At 42.4% G+C, this 24,386-nt stretch overlaps 1 protein-coding gene across 1 annotated transcript in view; it reads left to right on the top strand.

The window, feature by feature from the left end:
• The window catches only part of srd5a2a (steroid-5-alpha-reductase, alpha polypeptide 2a), a gene marked incomplete at its 3' end in the record, with an annotated part of 128,304 nt that overhangs the window by 32,088 nt on the left and 71,830 nt on the right, over positions 1–24,386 (top strand). The window lies entirely within an intron of this gene.

Here is a 24,386-nt window from a genome sequence, read left to right as displayed (position 1 = left end):
AACTTTAAGACTTTGCTCAGGGAAATCCCAGCCGGGAGAGACTTTTTCGTCTCGGGGAGTGGCCGTCTCATAAGACGGGAGATTGAGAGAGGCGAGTCGGAGCGGACAGGTGACCGGAGCGGAGCCAGACATCGCGAGTCGGAGCGGACAGGTGACCGGGGCGGTGACAGCCAGCGTTGGAGGGAGCGCCAGAGCGTTCACCGGGGAGTGGGATCCGGCAGACGTCATCCTGAGAATGAGCCCGAGGCCACCCGCGACAGACGAAATGACTGGGCGCGGTTCCGAGAAGGATCGGGGAACAGCAGCAGGAGGAAGAATGGAGCGGAGCGTGAGGCAGAGTGGCCTCCCTTAAACCGCAATGTCGAGCACGAAGCCTGAAGTTCACCAAACTCAGACAGCTCACACGAGAACATTTCCTTTCTACACTGGAATATAAATGGATGGACACACGCAAATCGCAACCTCAGATCACGTATTTTACAGTCACTGAATGCTGATATTATTTCTTTAAACGAGACTCATCTGCAAGGGGAAAACGTTATTGAGGTGGATGGGTATGTATGGTTTGGTTTAAATAGGGTAACACACATTAGAGCGCCCAGAGGTTTTGGAGGAGTAGCATTACTAGTCAAATCCAGTTTATTCCAGGAATATGAATATGAAATCATTGAAAAAAATGACGGGATTATAGGCTTATTATTTCAACATAAATTATCAGGTTATAGTTTCATCATTTTCTCCTGCTATCTTCCGCCTGAAAATTCCCCCTGGGGAAGAGATGCCTCAGGTTCTTTCTGTCAATTACTGAGTTTGATTTATCAGTTCTCTGATGTTGACGCTATCTATATCGGTGGGGACTTGAACGCAAGAATCGGGAATATGGAAGATTGTATACCCACTATTGATTTCATTCCCAAGTGTGTAGCTATTGATGACTTTGTTAATAAACACGGAGAAACTCTCCTTGAATTTCTCCGGGATGCCAGAATGTGTGTAATTAACGGTAGGATTGATCCTCTAAATGATAACTTTACATCAGTGTCCCCAAAGGGCAGAGCTGTGGTCGATTATTTTGTTGTTCCCTTTGATTGTTTGGAAAATTGCTTAGAATTTAAAGTAATAGAGAGCCGCAGTAACGAGTCCGGAAATCATCGATGCTAACGCCCCTGGTTCCATACAGTTTTCGCCTATGGGAGTTTTGAATGGGTTTTTGGCGCGATGCTTCTAATAATCTCTCTGGGCAACGCTGGCTTAATCAAACGCGAACCAGTGTTTAGTAACATCATCTTCACACATGAAGACCACTTTTATGAGTTTTGAAGCTTTTACATGCCGTTAAACGGGCGGCTAGCTAGCAAACGGCTAAATGAGACTACACTGCTGAGTCGATGTGGATATATACGTCAATAACGTCACCACTTCAAAGGGCGAACACGGAAATTCTCTTTCCCTCACCTGGTTCAGCCCCGTTCAGCCCGAGGTAATCAGTGCACACATCAACAACAGTCCAGGTTGACTGCTGACGTGACGTGAAGCCTATGCGACAGTGTGTAGTTCAGGATTAGCTTAGCTCGAGCATTTTACTTCTAGGGCTCGCATTTACGCTACAAAACTCATGAAAGTGGTCCTCATGTGTGAAGATTATCCCGCTGAACCTTGGTTCGCGTTTGATTAAACTTGCGTTGCCCACAGACATTATTTGAAGCATATCGCCAAAAACCCATTCAAAAATCCCATAGACAAAAACAGTGTGGAACCAGGAAGTTCGGGACTTCCGCATTCAGCCTACAAAAATACGTCATCCCTGCGGCTCTCTATGCTTGCCTCTCAAACTGTGGAAGATACACTCTATTTAATTTGATCGATGAGCACTGTCGCCTACCGGATCATTCACTACTATGGTTACAATTCAGGACTGGTTATAAAACACCGCAATTCAGTCAAGTAGCTCCTGTTATAAGTAAATCCTCTAAAAAGCGGGTGATCCGCATAGTACCTGAGACTTTTTTCAACTCGGATACGGGACGTACAGCCTTGTCACAGCTAACTGAAAAAATTCAGATACAAATTAAAAACCAGGAGGAACTGGACACTTGGTATGGTGAGTTCTGTGTTTCAGTGTTATCAGAATTGCACACTAACATTGTTAAACCCAAATTCAGGAAATCAAAAGAAAATAACCCCTGTTGGAATAATGAGCTGAGTTTGCTTTGGTCGGATATGTGTAAGGCTGAACGTCTTTTTTTTTAAATGTAATGACCATGCTTTAAGAAAGCATCTTAAATTTATTTATAAGCAAAAACAATATAGTTTTGATAAATCACTTAGAATGTATAAACGTAAATATCAGAGAGGTCAGATTTTACAAATTGATCAACTACAAACTCAGAATCCGCAACAGTTTTGGCGTGAGATAAATAACCTGGGGCCTAAGCGACAGAAAAAGATTCCCATGCAGGTGTGGAGTGAAGGGGAATTAACATCAGACCTGGGGAAGGTATTGAAGGTGTGGGAGGAGGCTTTCTCCGGATTATTCTCTAGGAGTCAAGATGTTGCGGGTGTCTCTCCGGTTTTTTCATCCGGTTTGGAGGGGGGTTACGCCCACCTCAACAGTGTTATTCCTCTAAATGGTGCTGTATGTAGAGAGGAGGTGATGAAAGTCATTCAATCTGCAAAGGTAAAAAAGGCCGTCGGTATAGATGAGCTTTCAAATGAAGTGCTCAAAGACCCTAAGCTGTTTGATTTATTATTTCATCTTTTTCATACTTGTTTTGATCATGGTCTGGTACCATCTGTATGGGATCAGTATAGTCTCATATCTATTGACCTTGACCTTGACCTTTCACGAATGCACATGCTTTGTTTCGCAGTTGTATTTCGGACTCACTAATGCACACGATCTGTTTTACAAATGCACATTCTCTGGTTCGCAGTTGTATTTCGGACTCACTAATGCACACAATCTGTTTCACAAATGCACACGCTCTGGTTCACAAATGTAATATTTATGCAAACTTGTAATATAAATTCGGAAATGCACACGCTCTGCTTCACAAATATAATTTTTATGCAAACTTGTATTATAAATTCGGAAATGCACACGCTCTGCTTCACAAATATTATTTTGAGGCACACTTGTAATATAAATTCACAGATCATGCGAATTGCTCAATGTGCATTTACAAACTGCTTCTCATTTGTGAACCTGTCTACATTTGTGAGAGAAATTTCTGCGCTGCCTTTTTGAGACTCGTCTAACGGGCAGGTCAACGAATGTCACCATTGGCTGATAAAGCTGTGTGATTCTGATTGACAGATTCATCAGCCAATCAGGTGTTTGCTTTCAGCCAATCATATGGCTCCTTACATTTTTTCCACACGTTGGGCGGGCCCAGCGAAGATTTCGTGCACTTAAACGATCCCTACCGAGGGAAACCCCAGTCCTTTATTAACAACTGAGACATGTCTCAACAAATGAAAATAAATTTGTTGCCACGCGTTCTTTCTTGCCATATTTTGTGATCGCTAACTCTGTCAACTTGCATTTTCTCCGGTAAAGAGAGCGGACAGCTATGTTTAAGGTCCATGTGCATGACGTATTTGTACTTATCATCCAATAGCGGGCTTGGAAAAGTATCACGTGGTTCACGTTGCTCTTGTAGTTCCTGGTTACTGTCAAATCCAAACACCACAACATCACACGCTGTTAACTTTTTGGAATGATTTTCAGTGGCACTTTACTATGATTTGCATTAATTTATATAATATTAACTTAGCCAGCAATTCGGTGTTAAGACGTGACGTCAGTTGTGAAGGCTCGGCAGCTTCTGGTGGCAAGTGGCCGGGGCACGCCACGCCAGATAAAATACTAATTTATGGTAAGTTCTTTGGTAAATTTGCTCTTACAACTAACGTTACCCCTTTCAAAGTCTGTTTATTTCATTAGCAACTTTTGTGAGCTAGTCAATGCAGTACAACGCTAGTAGTTTATGAGCACTCGTGATATCACTGATCAGTCTGTAGGCTATGCTTCCCTGACAGACCAAGGGAAGCATAGCCTGTCACTTGGACTAAAACGCTAGCTAAGTGATTAACTATATTAGAAATACCAACATAATAAACAGCAGCCAGCATATTTAACTAACGTTACAGTCAGGGGTGTAATGGTTGGTAAATGAGGTGGGTAAACTATCAACCTCATTTAAAAAAATGTGGCTATTAACCTCCACTATAGTATATTTTAATAATCTGCTCACTAGTCTCTAATCTAGAGTAACGTTACATTTGTATTAATAACACAAACATTTTAATTAAAATTAGTTCAAATTAACCAATGTGACTTACTTATAGATTTTTGGACAGGCAGCAACATTGTTTGATATTTTATATTGATTTGTTGGACAGGTTTGAAAATCTGACATGCTGCAAAACCAGGCTGACATGGCTCACTGTTGTCTGCAAGAATCTACTGCCTCCAACCTTCAATGACAGGATGACCTGATGGAAAAGCCAAATGAGTGCATCTGTTTTTGCCGTGAAAATAAAGCTGTGTTTTTGCCGTGAAAATAAATGAACTGAGACCAGCAAATGTCCATCTGTTTAAATGAATTGTGGATGATTTTGTTTGCAGGAACACTGAAAATATCAGATGGTATCACAGTTCATGCAAAACATCTCAACTAAAGAGAGAACAAATCAGCCAACAACTCTGCAAAATTAAAACAATGACAGTGGAATATCTATCAAGACTGCTGATGTCAGATAATCTATAATCTAACAGCCTGGAAATATATTTGGCTAACAGACAACAGCGTAGTCACTTCTGTTAAGAGTGACCTGGTACAGTAAGCTGGTCACTGAAGACACCTCAAAACCTCTTGATAGCAGCTATGTTCGATGATGCAAATAATGAAACAGTGTTAAATACTTTGTGTCACCAAATCAGTTTTAATGATCATTATAAGAGACATTACTTATGCCAGCCTGTTGACCAAGATACTTGATATCTGAAAGTCTAACAACCTAGATCAGGGGTGGGACATTTTTCCAGAGGGCCATACTAACTTACATAATATAAAGTAAGCGAAGTGCAACACATTGGACTGATAACTGCCAACACTCCTGATTTTCGTGGGGGTCTCTCTATTTGTAACCCTCGCTCCCGCTGTGATTGGTAATTTCTCCTGTTAATCTCCTGATATCATAGTGATACAAATCAAATGGCTGTAGCGGATTAGATTTATTAACGTGATGCTGTCTTTTATTGACTTTTTGTGTGTTGTTTTGTTTTCCTTTGAGGACGTTGGGTGCCGGATTGAGATGGTCCAGGGTCCAGGTCCGGCCCATGTGTGACCTAGATGGTTCTGTATTGCAGGACACTGCAGCAGTTGAGGGTTCTGACAGGACACATCCATTGGAATTGGTGGAAATATACCTGCAAAGAAAACAGAAGAAGTCACTTTTTAATCTCATACACTGCAGTGCTTAGCAGAGCCCTGTCCAGTGCCCACAGAAGTTTAGTTAAACTCTGGGTCACAATATTATAATTATTTTTATTTTGGGTTCACAGCCATCTTCATTTATCAACATGTATAGATTCTCTTTCACATTTGAGCTATTTGGTGTATCTGCTTTTTATGTTACTATTTGTTACATCAACAAACTATTCAAAACGAATTTCCCTGAGTTGGATTAATAAAGTTGTTGATTAATTGACTGACTGACTGACTGACTGACTGACTGACTGACTGACTGACTGACTGACTCACTGACTGAATGATGGTGGTTCATGTATGCATATCAGAAGTTTTGGTGCAGTGATCCATGAATCTAACTGACTTCATATTCAGGGATGCAAAGTCATGGAGAGTGAAAAAGGTGACAGATACCAGGGCAGAAATGAAACGACTCAGAAATCCTCCTATTTTGGGATGAAAAGTTGGCTGTCACCTTACCCTAAGCTGTCACCTAACGGTGAGTTTGCAGCCTGCATTGTGACTAGCTTTTCTGATGTTAGGTAGTAAAGATCTGAAGGTTTAGTATCAACCTAAAAGCTAACATCATCTCCCCACTGTCATAACGAGATGGTTCCATGCTAACGTTATATCAATTCGAGAAAAACTAGAGGTGATAGGTCCTGTAAAAAAAACAAAACATGAATGAATAAAAAGCTTTTAAAAAAGACACTGACAGTAGAGTCAGAGGTACATGAAATGATAAAGCAATGCTTATTTTGTAAATTATTATGTGCCAGAGCTCATTAGCTGGATTTTGAAGATATATTCTTTTCATAAAATACATTTTTTAACTATCAAGAAAGTGCAACACAACAATATCCTCTCCATTGAACTCAAATGGATGGGCAGCCATGTGATGTCACGTTCTCTTTTGTATCCTAAAAGGCCAAATAACACGAGAGCTATAATTGTTTCCGTATCAAAGAATTCATCTATAAGCTCACAACACGTTCACGTTGCTCCACTACTTGTTGTCAGCTTCACAAGCAAGCTGCAGAATGAGATGAGCGCCGTTTACCTTAGCACAGCGCAAACACCACGCAGCCGTCATACATCACTTAAATGCAGTTAGCATTATTATTTAGCATCATTGATCAGTTAAAAAGATTGAGACATTTACAAAAAAGTGGACGGATCACCCGTCGTCACATCAAAAACGGTGACTAATGTGGGGTCCACCCGCTATGCCGACCACCCACTATGCCGACCACCCGCAATGCCGACCTTAGGTTTAGGCATGGGGGTGGGAGAGGTTAGGTTTTGGGTTAGGGTCTGGGGGAGGTTAGGTTTAGGCATGGCATGGGGGGAGGTTAGGTTTGGCGTGGGGGCTGGGAGAGGTTAGGTTTTGGGTTAGGGTCTGGGGGAGGTTAGGTTTAGGCATGGGGGGAGGTTAGGTTTGGCGTGGGGGCTGGGAGAGGTTAGCTCCACCGACACGCTGCACGCCGCCTCGCTCAGCTGGTTCTGCTTGTGCGCTATCGGCATTGCGACCTGTCGGCACATAGACGCGGCACCGACTAATGTTGTCTACCCCACAGTTGAAACAAGAGGCAACTGTTGTCTCAAATAAAATGAAAACCATGTGCCAGTATAATAATTCAAATATACCACGGTTTCACGGTATCAAGTTAAGTTAAGTTATCCTTTATTTATCCCCTTGGGGAAATTCATCCTCTGCATCGCGGACCTTTATGAGTTATTGTAAAATCTGGCTATATATTATATATATAATTTTGTTGCCGTTGAACAAATTTTTTATTAATAACATAATAGAACATTCATTTGGAACATCAGTAAACATTGTATTTTAAGTTAACAGTATAAAAATACTTTTTACTTTTCACAAAATTAAAATAAACGCAGTATCTTCAGTGAGGCTAAACCTGCAGTGTGACGATTTATTTCATCTAATTAATTTTATGTAAAACTAAAACACATCATAATATTAATAATATCAAATAAATGCTTATCTTTTGTAAAATCAAATGGACACACTGGACATAAATAGTTTCAATGTTGATCACACACACAGTGACCCCCCCCCCCCCCCCCCCTCTCTCACTACACACAGCCTGTCCCTCCTCCTGTGCTGCTCTCTGCTGATCCTCTCTCCTCCCTCCCTGTGCTTCAGTCACTCACTATGCACACACAGTTTGTACCTCAGTTTGGAGAAGTCTTTCATCATTTTATTATTACTTCTCTTCAGTGGAATACGTTCATACCTCAGTCAAGTAACGTTAACGTATAACATTAGCCATGTGATCTGCCTCGGCAGATAGCCTATGAGAGTGTTTATCTGACTTTAACGGTATCTGCTATGAGCTAGATGTTGCCAAATTAGGACGGGTGGTGTTCGCGCAGATTTGCATCATGTTTGTGGTATTGCCTCGTGTGGCAGTCACTGGCTGAGCTTCTTCCTCTAATCTTCCTTGCCATCCGTGCTTAGTTTTAACGTAGCAAAAATATTCCCACAACGCGGACTTTTTCGACGGGGGGAAGTTCTGGGGCTTCGCAGCAGCCATTATCACGTTGAATAACAATAACCTACAGCCTGCTTAAGCGACCTGGGCACTCGGCGGAAACAAACAGTTGATACCGTGGGGAAGGTATGACTAGAGGGGATAATGAGATAAATGTGTTACTTACAGGTTGAGGTTGATTAAGTCACTCCATCATGGATGTATTAAAAGAAGCTCTCAGTCTCCATGCTGTTGCTGTTGTGTGTTCTTCTGCCCGCCATTGTTTGAACGCTGTGCGCATGCGCACATAACAGTAGCTCCGTGTGTGGAGAACGTGTGGAAAAAATGTAAGGAGCCATATGATTGGCTGAAAGCAAACACCTGATTGGCTGATGAATCTGTCAATCAGAATCACACAGCTTTATCAGCCAATGGTGACATTCGTTGACGAGTCTCAAAAAGGCAGCGCAGAAATTTCTCTCACAAATGTAGACAGGTTCACAAATGAGAAGCAGTTTGTAAATGCACATTGAGCAATTCGCATGATCTGTGAATTTATATTACAAGTGTGCCTCAAAATAATATTTGTGAAGCAGAGCGTGTGCATTTCCGAATTTATATTACAAGTTTGCATAAAAATTATATTTGTGAAGCAGAGCGTGTGCATTTCCGAATTTATATTACAAGTTTGCATAAATATTACATTTGTGAACCAGAGCGTGTGCATTTGTGAAACAGATTGTGTGCATTAGTGAGTCCGGAATACAACTGCGAACCAGAGAATGTGCATTTGTAAAACAGATCGTGTGCATTAGTGAGTCCGAAATACAACTGCGAAACAAAGCATGTGCATTCGTGAAAGGTCAAGGTCAAGGTCAATAGATATGAGACTATACTGATCCCATACCATCTGCCTGGTTTAAAACTATTATAACTCCAATACCAAAATCCCCAAAGGATGACCCCAGGATTCCACAAAATTATCGTGGAATTAGCTTACTAAGCACTGTTTATAAATTATATTCTTCTGTTTTGAATAATAGACTGTCGCATTTCTTAGAGCATAACGGATTATTAGAAAAGGAGCAAAACGGCTTCAGAAAAGGAAGAGCCTGCATTGATCACATTTATGTTGTGACCACTGTAGTTAGGACTAGAATGAAGCATAAAAAACCCACTTTCTGTTGTTTTATTGATTTCCAGAAGGCGTTTGATCTTGTTGACCACAACCTCCTTAAACACAAGCTACACCAAATCGGGATAAATGGAAAGTTTCACAAAGCGATTACTGCTATTTACGAAGCCCCTTTGGCCTGCATCAGAGTGAATGATTATCTCACAGAGTGGTTTCCAGCGCCCTCTGGTGTCAAACAAGGGGACATTCTTTCACCAACCTTGTTCGCAGTTTTCATAAACGATTTGGCTAGAGAAGTTAAACAGCTTGGGAAAGGGGTTTCATGTGGCCAGGTACTCTTAAGCATCCTTCTTTATGCAGACGATATTATTTTGCTTTCAGAATGTGAAGAAGATCTGCAAGTGATGTTGAATTGTGTTAACGAGTGGTGTAACAGGTGGAAGATGTGTGTTAACCAAAAGAAGACACAAATAATGCACTTCAGAAAGCCAGGTGTCGCAAGAAGTCAGTTTGTGTTTTCTATTGGTGACACACAGCTTGAATTCACTGACAAATACAAGTACCTCGGTTTATTTTTGGATGACCACCTGTCTTTTTTGCTTGGTGTTTCTATGTTGGCAGACTCTGCAAGCAGGGCTCTAGGAGGTGTTATAGGTAAGACCAAAATTCTGAGGGACTTGGGCTACCTTACTTATTCAAAACTGCATCACTCCTGTGTATGCCCTGTGTTAGATTATGTTTCTGGTATTTGGGGTGGTAAACGTTTTTTGTTAAGCGAGCGTATCCAGAACCGGGCAATTCGCTTTTTTTTGGGGTCTTCATAAATATGCTCCTCTTCCAGCAGTTAGTGGAGAAATGGGGTGGGACCCTTGTGTGGTCAGATGGAAAGTCAGCATGGTGAACCTCTGGAATAGATTGCTGGACCTACCATCCAATAGGGTTGCTAGTCAGATTTTCTTCTGGGACTTGTCTGTTGAAGGGGAGTGGGTCTCCGATATGTATGACTTGTTTCAGGAGTGTGGTTTTGGAGAATATTACTCTCAAAGAATGTGTATAAATGTAGAGTTGTTTAAATCTCAGATCCGCGCTAACTGGTTACAGTCTTGGACTGAAGAAATATGGCAGAAGCCAAAATTAAGAACTTATTGTTTATTTAAAAATTAATTTAAATGTGAAAAATATGTGATGTTTAATTTACCTAAAAGTAAGAGGTCCTTATGTGCTCAGTTACGATGTGGTATCCTGCCTTTACATATTGAGACAGGCAGATACAGAGGGACGGTGGAGGAGGATAGGATTTGTGAATATTGTGAGTTGATGGAAGTGGAGAATGAATTTCATTTTATTTTGTATTGCCCTTTGTATCATGACTTACGAGAGATACTATTTAAAAAAGTTCACTCCCCTGAGTTAAACTTGTTAGATTTTGAAGAAGGTGCCATACTTGAATTTCTTTTTGACAACATCTTTGCTTTTTCCGAATATATCTCCAGTAGGGCCTGGCTCAATTCGTGGCAGCGGCAGCTGCCTCGGCAGTTTACAGACCTGCCGCGGCAGGTCAGTTGCTGCCACTGACCTGTAGGGGCGCTGTTTCCCGACCTGCCGTGGCAGGTTTGTAGGGGCGCTGTTTCCCGACCTGCCGTGGCAGGTCAGTTGCTGCCACTGACCTGTACCCAGCAAACATTTTCACGTATAACGACCGTCTGCTGCACGTCAAACCACTGCATCTAGTCAGGGTCTAAAAGTATATAAGGAATGGAAATCTTAGCGACGTAATTCGTCTACTTCCCCACAACCTTGAAATATGCCGCTCCCACAACGGCTATATTCAGATACAAAACTGCACAGTATGCATGCAGCAACGTTGAATATAGCCTATTGTGTGTCCAGATTCTGCGGCGCCCGCTTCGCAGTCCTGGGTCTTAACCATTACACTACGGATTTAGTTACAAATAATACGGATTTGGTCATATATAGAGATACTTAACATTGAGAACTTGGCATTTTGATATGACGGTCCCTAATGGAAGTTGCAGGCTAGCTGCCTCGCTGATTTCAACCAGCGATGAGACAGGTATATTTATATCATTTACGATAATGTAGGGGCGCTGTTTCCCGACCTGCCGTGGCAGGAAACAGTGGTTAGGCAGGTCAGTTGCTGCCACTGACCTGTAGGGGCGCTGTTTCCCTTTATACCAATATAACTATTCTACTGATTATCACATCAACCAAGACATCAAGTACTTTATACCAATATAATATTCAAAAAATTACAATAAATGATGGGTGATAATGCAAGCTTTATCATGACAAAAAAAAAATCTCTTTGTGTGCTATATGCATTGCTTTGCTGCTTGTCTTTCAATGATTTTTTGTAAAGCACCTTGGATTGCCTTTGTGTGTGAAAGGTGCTATATAAATAAATTTGACTTGACTTGACAAATCTGTCCCTGCTACATCTGTTGGATCTAATGTTGTATTGCAACAACATTGAAGGGAATTTACATTGTAAAAAGCACATGGCTAATGTGTGTGTGTGTGTGTGTGTGTGTGTGTGTCTGCCTCCTCCTCTTCCTTTTTTTGTTTTACCAGTTTCAGTGGTGTTTGTGTCACCTGATGAATGTTAGTCCAATATTCAGTCTTTTTTTATTTTTTTTATTTTTTAGCTCTGTTTCATTTGTGTCCACCAACTCCAGAGGGAAATATGTGTTTCTTTAATGTTAAATGTCACCTTTAGCCACTGTTTCCTGCCGCGGCAGGTCGGGAAAGAGCGCCCCTACAGGTCAGTGGCAGCAACTGACCTGCCGCAGCAGGTCGGTAAATAGGGCCCCTACAAACCTGCCACGGCAGGTCGGGAAACAGTGCCCCTACAGGTCAGTGGCAGCAACTGACCTGCCGCGGCAGGTCGGTAAACAGCGCCCCTACATTATCGTAAATGATATAAATATACCTGTCTCATCGCTGGTTGAAATCAGCGAGGCAGCTAGCCTGCAACTTCCATTAGGGACCGTCATATCAAAATGCCAAGTTCTCAATGTTAAGTATCTCTATATATGACCAAATCCGTATTACTTGTAACTAAATCCGTAGCATAATGGTTTAGACCCAGGACTGCGAAGCGGGCGTAGCAGGGTCGAATCCCCGACCCGGTCATATTTTTTTTCTTTTGATGTAGCAAAAATCGTTGAATCTGGACACACAATAGGCTATATTCAACGTTGCTGCATGCATACTGTGCAGTTTTGTATCTGAATATCTGAATATAGCCGTTGTGGGAGCGGCATATTTCAAGGTTGTGGTCAGTGGCAGCAACTGACCTGCCACGGCAGGTCGGGAAACAGCGCCCCTACAAACCTGCCACGGCAGGTCGGGAAACAGCGCCCCTACAGGTCAGTGGCAGCAACTGACCTGCCGCAGCAGGTCGGTAAATAGGGCCCCTACAAACCTGCCACGGCAGGTCGGGAAACAGTGCCCCTACAGGTCAGTGGCAGCAACTGACCTGCCGCGGCAGGTCGGTAAACAGCGCCCCTACATTATCGTAAATTATATAAATATACCTGTCTCATCGCTGGTTGAAATCAGCGAGGCAGCTAGCCTGCAACTTCCATTAGGGACCGTCATATCAAAATGCCAAGTTCTCAATGTTAAGTATCTCTATATATGACCAAATCTGTATTACTTGTAACTAAATCCGTAGCGTAATGGTTAAGACCCAGGACTGCAGGGTCGAATCCCCAACCCGGTCATATTTTTTTTCTTTTGATGTAGCAAAAATCGTTGAATCTGGACACACAATAGGCTATATTCAACGTTGCTGCATGCATACTGTGCAGTTTTGTATCTGAATATCTGAATATAGCCGTTGTGGGAGCGGCATATTTCAAGGTTGTGGTCAGTGGCAGCAACTGACCTGCCACGGCAGGTCGGGAAACAGCGCCCCTACAAACCTGCCACGGCAGGTCGGGAAACAGCGCCCCTACAGGTCAGTGGCAGCAACTGACCTGCCGCGGCAGATCTGTAAACTGCCGAGGCAGCTGCCGCTGCCACGAATTGAGCCAGGCCTCTCTCTATATCTCTCATGTGTGGGATAGGAGGAAAAAGATGACATATGATAGATAATTCATATATTTTACTTAATACACATTGTAGTTAAATCTGTGTTTTGCTGCTCATACCGCGTGTGCTGTGTGTGTGTTTGTACGGTTTTGTATTGTTCATGCACCGTAATCGATATGAAAATAACTGTATGTTGATGTGTCTGATAATCCCATGTGGGATGGTCATGTAATGTCCTGACACGTAAATAAAATTTTCATTCATTCATTCATTCATTCATTCATACAACCATTTTTACAAACTATATGTTTGCTCTTATGGAGGGGAGTGTTACGGGTGTGTGTGTGTTTGTGGCCTGTATTAATGTTTGCCTCTGCTCACTGATTATCTCCAGGCCCTCCCCCCCTGCTGTGGCACCTGTGCAGGAGAGCACAGGTGTACTCACTCTGCCAATCAGAGGCTGCAGGTTAAAACCTTGGAGGGACAGACAGTCAGTCCCAGTGGGCCATCTGACAGCTTAGGCTGTCAGAGGTGTGGTGCTTAGGCCTACAGTAGCACTTGTGGATCGGTGTTGGTCAAAACCTTTAAAGTCCCTGGAAACCAGAAATATTTTATTATTATTTAGCATTTTGAGTTCATCACATCACAGGGGCCTATGTTAATAAGCCACCAGCCAAATTTGAACGATGATGAACGTCGCAAAGTATATAAATTTAGGTTTGACAGCCATGGCAAAAGTAATGAGAATCAATTATTTTTTAGAGTGTATTTTCTCCAGCGGACTGTGTGGGCATGTCCCCTCTGCAGCAGGGAAATTTCCCTCTCTCTTTCTCTCTCTCGAAGGAGAAGAGAGAAAGAGAGAGATGGTGTGTGTGTGTGTGTGTGTTCGCGCGTTGCCCCGCTCATAGCGTACTGACCGACGGTCATCTGTCTATCTATCTTATCTGTCTGCACGCGCGCACACACACCACACACACAGCACACAGCAGCGCTGTGCCCTCGCAGGCAGAGTAGAGAGCTTTCCCTCAAGGTTCCTACACACCGGTGACGAGTAACGATAGAAGAAGATAGAAGTAGCGATAAACTCACAGATAGACAGATAGACAGACAGATAGATAGATACTGTAGATAGATAGATAGATGTTGGTTCTTAAAAGAGCCTTTGTGTTGACGCAATGCATAGTTAGCTAGCTGCAAAAAGGTGTGGGACCACTAGAACTCTGAAGAGAGATGGAGGCAGAATGTGCGGGACTGCGGGTTGCAAAGGTTATATAGAGCTTATGACGTCATAAGCTCCTGCATTTTAGCACCTCGCGCACTGCTCTCTTCAATGAGGAAGTATCTTGTAGAATCTTGTAGAAAAGTGTCGATTTTAAGGCTTTGGGTTGAAAGTAATGTATAATAATTTCGGAGACACACAATTACTAACATAAGACCCTAAATAACATAGTTAGAAAGTTTTTGTGGATTTTGGTTTCCAGGGACTTTAACTCTTCTAGAGTGTGACTCTCAGTTGGAGAGTGGGCGCCTGTTAACTCTCTTTTGAGAGCCTGAGAACTACAAACACCAAAAACTACAATTCCCAGAAGGTGTTGCTTCTACCTGAGTGTGCACAGGTGTTCGGCATACTGCTGATGATCAGAGCAGGAGTCTTAGGCCATGTCCACACGGAGACGGAAGCTATCTTTTTTTTTTTCGTTTCAGAAAAGTTTTCCATAAACATGGAAACGTTTCAAGAAATGTGTGTATCCACATGAAACCGCTGTAGAATAACAGAGAAAGACAATCTCGTCAATAATGGCATACAACCTCTAGGGGCGCACAGTCTATAATGTGTATCTCACTGTAGCAGCAGCTTAAACCCTTGGCTTTGCGGGGAGGTTTGCCATGTCGATGAATAAAATGATGAAACCTACAGTATACAGGCAAATGCAGAGCTGTTCAGCAGGGCTGATGGTCTGATGGTCTCTTCTACAATATAGAACGTTAACTATCGGTGACATTCCTGATATCATCCACTTCCATGATCTTTAGACATGTTGCAAACACATCCCAGCGTATTGGCCGCTCCTGCACATCACAGCACAGGCTAAATGATGCAACATAAATATACATTATATAAACTCATGGCATAAATGTGTTTTTATTGGAAAAAGTCGCGTCAAGTAAGCTAAAGTCTTGTTGGAGTGGACACGAGCGGATATCACAGACATCACAGTGCAACCGCGTGTTCCTCAAACCTCTCACTTCCCTATTCACGTTGTATTTACGAGGGCTATATATAGGGCAAGAGAGTATGTTGGTTTCACTCAGGGTTTACATTTCATTTCATTTCATTTTGTCCAATATTAAAATATTCCAGAATTGCATGTTGTATTAAAAATAAATATAATTTCTATCTAACATGTTAAGCCTGATTTTGTTTGTGTTATTGTAAAAATGTAGCCGCCACTAAGCCTTTTGGGAAATATCCGATGAAGGGAGGGGAGGGGTGGATGGGAAGAGTCAGCTGTGGAGCCCTGAGGATGTTGTAGGCTACACGCTGTTCTCCGTGTCCACTTGCTGACGGTGGTAATAGAGGAGCATTATATTTTGCTGCAAGATCCCCACTGCTGTAGCACGAACGCTACTGCCATGATTGTTATTGTTGCTGGTGGAGAGAGGTGGGGCTATCATCGTTTCAGGAAAGATGCGTATGGGTTGTAAACACGGAAATGCAAGGGTGGCGTCTTCAGATTTAATCACTCTGGGACCCGTTTTGAAAAATTAGCGTATACTCCCAGAACGTATAGTCCCAGAACGCGGTTCCATCTGGACGAAACGTCTATATGACAAAAAACTTTAGCGGATACACCTAAACTCGTCTCCGTGTGGACATGGCCTTAGCCTGCCTGTCATTTGTGATCTGTATGCTCTGACGAAGGTCTTGCCGACCGAAAGCTTACCATAATAAATGTGAAATCTGTACAGATTCAAGTGTGCGGAAATTCCTTTTATATTTGTAACTCTAGTTATTTTTCCAGCACCTTGGCCGAGACTTGGCTGGGTCGAGCGGTGGTCCTCCCTCAGAGAGTGTGGTAATAAAAACCCTTGATTATTGTAATTTATGTCCTGTCTCCTTTGTCCCCCGGTTTGTTGTGTTATATGTTACATCCTTTCTCCCCTGGTAAAACTGGGAACGTAACAATGTGCAATAAACACATTGCAAAGACTGCCTGAAACGCAATGAATAACAAAAGTGGTTTTATTTACATGTCATGCTTCATGCATTCCCACTCAGCATCTGATCATTTTGTCTTGTGTTGTAAATCCAGCATACACCTTTCCCTTGGAACAGTGCGCTCCGCCCCTCTGCCAAAGCCCAAACATGCTGTGTGTAGTTTCAGCTAGAGTCGGTGTGTATTTAATTTCTTTATTCAGTGGGCATAGGCTATGTTTGGGGTCTATGTTAACATTATTAAAGCAGAAAGACATAGGAACTGTATAGCTAATATGCATACTTTAATATTTGTTTATTTATCGCAAGTCGTATCGTCATCGCTATATTGAACAATGTTATCGCACATCGCAGATTTTCCTCATATCGTGCAGGCTTACTAATGTAACATCATTTAAAGTTTAACAACAATAATAATAGCCTACTGTATAGATAAATGATCATACAGTACATCTGATTCAAATGTGAATATTTGTATTGCTATTGTTATTGCTAGTGTTCTTGTAAATAAAATTATGGTGAAATTTGATCATTCATGGATTTGCCATTTTATTTCCTTCCTCTGATTACAGTGTCAACTGAACATTTTGATGTGCAATACAGCGGTGTTTTTCCAAATTTACCATGTCTATGTTTCATTTTGCTTGGTGTCAATCACTGAAGTTTTAAATTTACACTGGCTATACTAATGCACAATACGTCTTAGGTACGTATATTTAACAATGATGAAGTTTGATAATTCATGAATTTGCTGGGGACCCCCTGTAACCCCATCAAAGACCACTGGTGGTCCCCGGACCCCACGTTGAGAACCACTGTTGTAATTAATGCAAGGCTGAGACATTCAGGGACATTAACACATAATTTCATACCATATTATTGGGTTGATTCTGACTTGTAATGGATCTATTGTAGAATTGACAATTTTTCCACTATTCACAATTAAGGGGGCGAGGGAGCATTTTGATTAATTTCATCCATCTTGGGCCAAAATGTGCTTCTTTAATTTCCTTCCTCCGATTACACAGTTAGTCCATGGGCCAGACCAGATATCGGTACCATATGGGTGGGCAAAACTTTACCTATACTAAATTGTTTATAGGGTCAATATAAGTAAATTAATATATGATAGCCTTTCCACAGGAGTAGCTTTTCATATTTATTGGACATTTTCTTATTTTTCCCTATTTAGTCCATGGGCCAAACACAAAAATTGCACATATCGGTACCACTCAAGTGGACAAATTCTAATCATGATTTTTGAACAGGTATATATCCATAGATGATATTTTAGTATGATAGCCTTTGCAGAATGGCAGCTTTGTCACAGTTATCGGCTCATGAAGTTAGCAAACCCCTACAATAAATTTGATTCTAGGTGCTGATCCATAACCTATTTTAGGCTCAGGACCTTTAACCATGTTCTATGATAACATGTTTGACAACATTGTAAAGGGTAGCTTCTTAGCTTTCATTTGAGCTCAGCTGTGTGTCTGTCTGACAAATAAAGAGCTCACATGGGCTCTTCAAAGTGTCAGTGACATTACTTTTTCTACAGTTTTCGCCTAAATTATAGTCTTTATTTCAGCACTGTGGCATCTAGGAACATCAGAGACACAAACAACAAACACTGGAATACTCATATAGGACTATAAGGATTCAGAAAAGGTATAATGAACCCATACTATCCCATCGTGAGGGGTGAATTTTGCCCTTTGAATTTGGTAGAAGAATGCCTTCTTGAGGGAAATGGGCCAGAACCCAAAATGTAAGATATCGGTACCATCCGGGTGGAGAAATTCTACTTGTGATTTTTTTTAATTCCTATAACTATGGTAGCTTATTAGTGCTTAACGACCCCTCTTAAATTAGGGACTTATGGGAATTATGGGAAATCATCTTTCTTTCATTATATCCTCTCCCTGGGGTGTCTGGACTACTAACTGTCTAGATATAGGCATGCTATCCTATGATACTATACATACCATACCATACTATACTATACTAGATAGATATATATGCTATACTTAATTGTCTACTAAATTGGCACATTTCCCAGTCAAAAAGAGGGTAAATTGGCACGCTTTTCAGTCAGAAATTGTTTTATTTGTGTTACGGTATATGTACAGCTACATTCAAAATGTTTCCAGTCTTTCAACACAATATTAGGACAATTTACCCTTCCTGAGACCATGTCATCCACGAGAGCAACACCATCATCATCATTCACACCTGAGTCTGTCAGCTGTGCAGCAAGCTCTTCTTAACTGTGTTGGTTGGCACATGCTTGTAGTTTGCACAGGTTTGTGCATTTCAGACCGTTATTGAGACATGTGCACTCTGGTGGTTTGCACGACCTCACACACTTGCAGGAGAGCAACTGCAAGACGGCACCTGGTGCTGGGGAACCGTGCATCCACTGGATTTCAAGCTGCCCCTCATCATCTGTGGTCCACCTATGGTCCTTAAAGTACAGTCCATTGTTGATATCATGGGAAACTCCTTTGTGAATCCACTCAGTCCAGATCAATATGAGTTTGTCAGCTTGTCAACTGCAACTGTTGCCCCGCCAGATGTAGCTAACCTGCATGATTCCAGCCACAACATCCAGCAGTGGAGGAAACTGCTCAACAGCGCTGCCAGCAAAGTCAGTCTGATCAAATTCTTGTTTGAGGAATGGAAAGGACCCAAACACAGATAGAAACTACAAGACAATGCCTTATATGTTACATTATGTGTAACATATATATGTGACGCACCCCAGGGGTGCATCTCCAGCCCCTTCTGGTACGACCTCTACACCCAAGACTGCGTGGAGACTCAAACTTCAAACACCATCGTGAAGTTTGCAGACGACACAGCAGTCGTGGGGCTGGTCTCGGGGGACGACGAGAGGGCCTACAGAGAGGAGGTGAGGGCCCTGGAACAATGGTGCCAGGACAACCACCTCTCTCTGAACGTCTCCAAGACCAAGGAGATCATTGTGGACTACAGGAGAGGGGGGGGCGCACACCCCCCAATCACCATCAACGGCACAGTGGTGGAAAGGGTGGACAGCTTCAAGTACCTGGGAGTCAACATCCACCAGGACCTGACCTGGGCCGGTCACACCGCCACTGTTGTCAAAAAGGCCCAACAGCGAATACACGGACTCAGGCGCCTGAAGAAATTCCTTAGGGACTTCTACAGAGGTACCATTGAAAGCCTGCTGACTGGCTGCTTCATCACCTGGTACGGGAACTGTACCACCATGGACCGCAGGGCGCTACGGAGGGTGAGGCGCGCGGCCCAGTACGTAACAGGATGTGAGTTGCCAGAACTGCATGAACTGTACAACCAGCGGTGCCTCAGGAGGTCCCTGAAGATCATCAAAGACACAAACCATCCCCACAACAGCCTGTTCTCCCTGTTACCCTCAGGGAGGAGATACAGGGTTCCAAAAGCACGCACAAATCGCTTGAGGAACAGTTTCTTCCCGCAGGCCACGAGACTCCTTAACATACACAAATACTGTAGTATTCGTACCGTACCGTACTGCAGCTGCTACCATTACGTATGTCTAATGTTTAATTGTATGTTTAATAAGGTACATGCTATTTGCACCTGTATGTCAAATACGTCGAATTTAAAATGTTTAAGCACGTCTAGCATATGCACATGACATGTGCACCTATGTGCAGTGAATATGCCACTGTCTCGGACTTGTCTTATCACTATACTGCCTTATTGCTTATTGTTGCTTATTGCTTATTGCCTATTGCTTATTGCTTATTGCCTTATTGCTTATTGTTTTTGCACTCATATGCCTTGTTATATTTGTACTATGTGGTAAACGGAGTCCACAGCACAAGAATTTCACACGTGATACTTGTACCATGGAGTGACAATAAAAATCTTGAATCTTGAATCTTGAATCTTGAAGTAGTCTGCTTCAAAATCAACAGGAACCAATGGGAGGAGGTAACACAGCTTGAATCCTCTCAGGAAGAAGCTGACACCTGCATGCTAATGCATGCTCTCCATGTAGCAGAGTCTGGCTTCAAGGCAGTGATCATCATGGCAGACACAGATGTCCTGCTACTGACTCTGGGTTGGAGCAAGGACATCCCATGCCCAATGTACCAAAAATGTGGAACACAGAACAAGACAATGTTCCAGGACATCACCAAACTATGCAAATCACGCGGCGATAGTATTGCTGGCGCCTTGATTGGCATGCACACGTTCACTGGCTGCAACACTGTCAGCGTATTTGCAGGACACGGAAAAGTGGGCACCCTGAACAGACAGGACATATCAAGAAGCCTTCCTTGAGCTCGGCCGTGCTTGGGATGTCTCTAATGAGCTCTTCAAGAAGCTGCTGGAAATCATGTGCCACATGTGTATGTACCCTCTACACACATTACAGATGTCAACCTCCTCCGATACCAACTTTTCTGCACCAGACGTGGGGAGGTCGAGTCCAGCCAGCTTCCACCATTTGAGGATTGGCTATTAATGCATTCCATTCATGCAAAAGATCAGACTGCAATCTCTAGACGGTCTCTTCAAACCCAGCCATCTCTACCAAACCCCAAGGACCATGGGTGGACCACAGACGATGAGGGGCAGCTTGAAATCCAGTGGATGTGCGGTTCCCCAGCACCAGACCGTTTTGCAGTTGCTCTCCTGCAAGTGTGTGAGGTCGTGCAAACCACCAGAGTGCACAGGTCTCAATAACGGTCTGAAGTGCACAAACCTGTGCAAACTACAAAAATGTGCCAACCAGCACACTCAGATGTGAATGACGATGATGGTGTTGCCCTCGTGGGTGGCATGGTGTCTCAGGAAGGGTAGATTGTCCTAATATTGTCCTGAAAGACTGGAAACATTTTGAATGTAGCTGTTCATATAATGTAACACAAATAAAACTATTTTTGACTGAGAAATGTGTCAATTTACTCTGTTTTTGACTGAGAAATGCGCCACTTTAGTAGACAAGCATAGTATATGTAGTATAGTATAGTATAGTATGTACAATATCATAGGATAGTTTGCCTATATCTATCTAATATTAACAGTAGTCCAGACACACCCTAGGCAACGGATAATGAAAGAAAGATGATTTCCAGGGAGGGCACTTTCCTAGTTTTGAACGACAGCAGTCCATAATTTAAGAGGGGATAAGCACTAATAAGCTACCAGTCATCAAGGTCTATCATATAAAAAGATAATCTAGGGATGTATATTAATTAAAAAAAAATCACAAGTAAAATTTGCCCACCTGGCTGGTACCGATTTGTTAAATTTAGGGCTCTGGCTAATTTCCCTTGAGAAGTCATTCTTCTACCTTAAGGGCCACATTCACCCCTCACGATGGGATAGTATGGGCACATGATACCTTTTCTGAATCCTTATAGTCCTGTGAGTATTCCAGTGTTTGTTGTTTGTATCTCTGATGTTCCTAGATGCCACAGTGCTGAAATAAAACTATAGTTTAGACGAAAATTGTGGAAAAACGAATGTCACTGACAGTTTGAAGAGCTCCTGTGACCTCTGTATTTGTCAGAGAGACACAAAACTGAGCTTAAATTAAAGCTAAGAAGCTATCAAAGATATTCTCATCAAACATGAGTAAAGGTCCTAAAAAGAGCCTAGAATAGGATATGCATCAGCACCTAGAATCCAAATTATTGTAGGGGCTGGCTAACTTCATGAGCTGATAACCGTGAGAAAGCTACCATTCTGGAAAGGCTATCATACTAAAATATCATCTATGGATATATACATGTTCAAAAATCATGATTAGAATTTGCCCACTTGAGTGGTACCGATATGTGAAATTTTGGTGTTTGGCCCATGGACTAAGTGTCAACTAAACATTTTGATGTATCATACATCTGTGTTTTGCTAAATTTAGCATGTGTATATTTCATTTCGTTTGGTGTCAATCACTGAAGTTTTAGCGTATTTTGTACACATTTGCTAGATTTCATGGTCTAAATTCACTCTTGGCTATACTAATGCACAATACTTGTCTTAGATGTTTAGGTACATGTATAGATGTCAGTTTGAGAGATATTTTATGTAGCTCACATGAATAGAAAAGAAGTTACAAGCAAAATTAGCAGCATAAGATTTTCTTTTTTTTTATTCACATCTATATGCAATTATGGGCCGTGACAAAAAACTGCCAGATATTTTGCGGAGAACTTTTAACACAAAGTCTATAAGGGTGCTCTCTCTGAAAAAATGCATTGAAAAAGTAGCGCCAGGGAGTGGGAACGAAAATCACTTTCTAGGCACTTTTTCTTGGTTCACCTTATGGCCTATTACCCCCAACACTGCGAGGTATAGCCTATAACGTCACTCTGCTGATGACAGCAATCACGCAAAAAAATCCCCCCAAAAATAATCAACACAGTTTCACCAGTCACCAAAACATGATGTGAAGAATGGAGATGTTGTTTTTAACCATAAAATGCTGGTCCTAAGCTTATTACGCACAGACTAGCTGACAACGGGAGCTCATTTAATCAAAAAATGCGTGAGGCTTGGGTCGGATCACGTTCACACCACAAACAAACCGCACTAGAGTTCGTTTGCAACCGCACCAAGACCACCTCTTTCACCAGGTCTCGGGCCGCTTGTTTGGTGCGCTCCAGAGTTCGATTGCTGCTTTCACACCTGCCCAAATGAATCGCACCAAGGGGGAAAACAAACTCTAATGCGATTCAACCGACCCAAACGAGGTTGGTGTGAAAGCGACTCACTGTTTACATACAGAGTAAAGTTACCTCAGAGTTGTTCTGTTTTCTGTGTGTGAATGGGAATGTGTGTGAATGTCCTGTGAATGTGATGATGTTACCTATATTGTTATGGTCGTTATATGCTGTAAACTGGCTGTTTACATATCTGGAGTAGGCCTCTCTGATTTGTTTTGTTTTGTTGACACAGGGTGTATTTTCACTGTGAGAGATGTAGTGCATGTTATATTTTGCTGATATTGAAGCTTAACACATTCACTGCCAACAGTTTTTTCCAATCAGTAGGTAGCTTCTGCCAAGGTTTTTTTTGAGGATTCTGGCTCATCTTTCAAGAGCCTAGTCCTAGCCTTTCTGCTAGGACTTTGTGAACACAAAATATCTCAAAAGAACTAATAGAATGTGTGCTTTCTCTGTCCAAAAGAGTTAGTTTGTAGAGTTAGTAGTTATGTAGGCATTAGCAGTTGAATACAGCATGGTTTCAGCGTCTGAAAAGGAAAGCTGAGATAAATGCCTTTTTGTGAAATTCGATAGAACAGTCACTTTAACCATTTATTTTTGGCATCAGTAAGACATCAGACATCTAAACAATAGTTCTGAACAGTAATTTCCTCCATAACAGCACCCCCACCCCCATCTCCTTCAAACTCCTCCCTCCGTGGGTGTGTCTCTGGTGGCTGCAGCCTGTGTCACAAGCGAGTTTCTGCTGCCTCGTCGGGTGAGTCTGGATGGGGCTCGTTCGTTTCTTGGGGTTTCGGTTGAGAGCTGGGATGAAGCTGCATGCGATTCTGGGCTTTATGCTGCGTGTTTCAAAGTGTGTTGCACCCAGTCTATTTTTGGACCCCCCCACCGTTGTGCGCCACCGTTGTGCGCCAGCGCGAAAGCGTTTTCGCCAAACCATTCTACAGTATGAGAATGGTTTCCTCACGCTTTTCCCTGCAGTTTTGGCTCTGCTTTCTCTAGTCTGGAGAGCACTGTCGCCACTTAGTGGGTCGGTGGAATGGGTTGTACACGTTCGGTGGCTCCCATATTTTTATAGGAGACGTAGGGGGCTTGGATCCACGTCCCACCGTCAAGTGGGAGTTAACTCGTCCACGGCCTCAACCGTTGGTTTCTGCTTGACGAGTTAACTCGTCCACGGCAGTGAACGTGTTAATCCCATTGTTATTGACTGTGCTGTAATCTGGCCAGTCTGCCATTTGTTTTGTTTTGTTTTTATGTGACATTGGGCACAATTATGTTATATTTTGTTAATACCTGTGG

This window comes from Poromitra crassiceps (assembly GCF_964638095.1).
Source record: "Poromitra crassiceps genome assembly, chromosome: 4".
Taxonomy (NCBI): Eukaryota; Metazoa; Chordata; class Actinopteri; order Beryciformes; family Melamphaidae; genus Poromitra; species Poromitra crassiceps.
This window is presented reverse-complemented; position numbering and strand designations above follow the sequence as displayed.